Consider the following 3086-nt stretch of genomic DNA (forward strand, 5'->3'; position numbering starts at 1 on the left):
AATGTTTCATACTTATCAGGTTTTTGACCTCTGAGGCTATATCTACGTAATTCCAAAACATATTGTCATTTCAGTACAAAACTTGAAAGAAAAAGAGAAAAAGAAAAAGCAATTAACCAGTTGCCTAGTATTGTATAGATAAAAAGATCTGGATAATCAACCTAATCTTTGATTTGGCTTGATTGATTAATTAATTAAACATTTATTGAGCTAGGCCCGAACGAGGTGCTGCTCTGCTGTGTCTGATAGTCAGGGGCCTGGAAAGTAATTTGCAAATGTTGTGAGGGATACTGGGGAGAAGAGAAGGATGCACCAAACAGCCTCGTCGGCTGATGGGAGGAGGGCCTCTTCCTCACCTGCCCCTGCACCAAGACGTGTGCCCTTGGGAAGTCAGAGGGCTCAGGGCTTGGCCATGCCGTGCTGTAGCAGTGGGTGTCTGTCAGGGGGGCATACTGAGTACAGATACATGTGCACGTGTATTTGTGCACACTGATGTGGCCATGGCCCTCAAGAGAGGCAGAGGTTCTCCTCTCGGTGCAGATGGGAGTGCTCAGCTTCTAGGAATTTATCCTCAAGATGTACTCACACATCTGCTAATGAGGAATAGTTAGAGATTTGTTATTCATTCATTTATTCATTCATCAAATATTTAATGAGCCCCTGATGCATCCCAGGCACTGTTCTAGGCCCTGGAGAAACAGTGAACAAAACAGACTCACTCTTACCTTCCAGGAGCTTATAGTCTGGTCAGGGAGGCAGATGATAAACAAATTGCACAAGGAATACATATGTTGCAAGTCAGGTAGGATGACTGTGCATCCCACTTGCCTGGGACAATCACATTTACATCCTCATTACAACTGCTAATAGCACCGCCTTCTGGTCTCAGAAGTGTCCCAGTCTGCATGATAAATTAGATGGTCACCCTGAGGTGGAGCTGATGGGAGCTTAAAAAAAAGTAGGAAAAGAGGGAAGGAGTGACTGAAGTGGGTGCTTTAAGAAAGAAGGAAAGAAAGAAAAAAAAACCCCTGAATATCCATCAGCTGGAGATTCGTTAATAAACTACGTTACATTCATGCAATAGAATACTATGTTGCTGTCAAAAAGAATGAGACAGAATTGTGTTTACTGCTATGGAACAGTCTCTAAGATACACTGTTGAGTGAAAAGAGCAAGATGCAGAACACCATGTGTAGTTTAACACGACCGTATATCTAAACAAGGGAGCGTATACACGGATGTGTTTGGCCGTGAACAGAAAAGCACTAGAAGGGCATACAAATCTGGTACCAGTGGTTGCATTTGAAAAGGGAAGTTGGGACACTGATTAGGGATGGAGGAAGACTTGCTTTTCACAGTAAAACTAGTTTGTTGACTTTTAAAATGCTGTGTACATATATTACCTGTTAAAAAAATAACAATAGGGAAGAGAAAGAAAACTTCTCAAGTCCAGCTGGATACAAAGTGCAGGAATCTTCTAGGGCAGTGGTTTTCACTCAGGTCACATTAGAATCCCTGAGAGAAATTAAAAAAAAAAGGAAAATACAGGTGTCTGGGTCCCACCCTCAGAGATTCTGCTTCACTTGCTTGTAGATGGACCTGGGCATGAGTATTTAAAAATGAAGTTTGCCCAGGTGATTCTAATATGCAGCTGAGACTGGGAACCACCACTTCTCAAAAGGTAATGTGCACATGGATCGCCTGGGATCTTGCTGAAAGTACAGTGCCTGGTTCAGTAGACCTGGGGTGGCCATTGCTAACAAGGTTCTGCATTTCTAACTGGTCCCCGGCGACGCTGTTGCAGCTGGTCCGTGGACCACACTGGGAACAGTAGCGCAAGACGAGACTATCTCTGGCTCAGAACAGATAGTCCCTGTGGCTCTGCTTACACATTTTTGGAGATGAGCTGCTCACTCCTTTTTTGAATGTTGCTGTTTCACACAAGAGTGGGTGCGGATAATTAGCTTCCCGAAGTTGGAAGATCTGAATGCTCCTAAAGTGGGACAGGATCCTGGGCTTAAATCCTGTATGTCTGTGATTCTTCTAGGTCTTGCGTTCTGAGAGGACAGGGTAAAGTAGGGTGGAATGATTCATTCGTTCATTCCTTCACACGTTCGTTTATTCGGGGAGCTGTTTCACACTATTCCATGAGTGATCTTGGGGAATCCCTTCCGCCACGGGCAAGTTCAGAGAAGAGCACTGATGACAGGAGTAGGTGGTCTTGAGAAGCACCCCTGGAAGGCATAAAAGACTTTAGCCAAGAGAGGAAGTGGGTAGGAGGTAGGCCGGCAGATGAAGGGTTCCATGCCTGGTACCAGGCAGTGGCTTGGTGTTCCCGAAGATCCTTGACAGAGGGAGTCACCTTTCTGAAAGCAGGGGTGGCCTTGGCTGGGCACCAACAAGACTGGCTTTCACCAGGCAGGTAAAATATGAGCATGTGTCCATCGGCAGGTTGTAGCATCTGTGCCTGGACAGCCTCAGTATGAGTCTCTCCTGGGCTCCTGATGGTGTCCCGGGCCCCCTCCAGCCTGCGAATTCACTGTGAGGGTCGAGTGAGAATCTTAAGAAAACGGGAATTGGTACTTTCCTTTGTCAGTTTCACACTCTTCAACCTGTAGCCACTCAGACTGACTTTGCCCAATCCTAGGACTTGCCTTTTTCTACGTGGGCAGCAAAGCATCTGTGTTTGGACCTTTTGGACCCTTCAGTGAGGACCGGAAGCGAAATATCTGGGGGTGGTTTGTTGTTCCAAGGAAGCAAGGAAAAAAACCACCTCTTTCTGTGCAGAAGGGCTGCAGGAGTGGGTGGGAAGGAGGGAGATCACTTCCGTACAGGCTGGCTCTGAGGGGAACCTGTCTCTGGCTTTACTGCTGTCAGAAGATGCCTGACGGGCGGGGAGTGAAGGATTTGGTCAGTGAAGGAGGAAGTGAAATCTACTAAGTGCAGGAGTCCAGGAGTGTTTTCAGGATGCGTGTTTAAAGAGGCATCCTGAGCATGCCCTGTGCATTCCTGCCCTTGCACACAAGCTTCCCTTGCCCTGTAATCCTCCTCTTCCTGCTGTTGCTTAACCCTTCCTGTTGGGAGGT

Source organism: Camelus bactrianus, chromosome 9, assembly GCF_048773025.1.
Source record: "Camelus bactrianus isolate YW-2024 breed Bactrian camel chromosome 9, ASM4877302v1, whole genome shotgun sequence".
NCBI classification, from domain to species: domain Eukaryota; kingdom Metazoa; phylum Chordata; class Mammalia; order Artiodactyla; family Camelidae; genus Camelus; species Camelus bactrianus.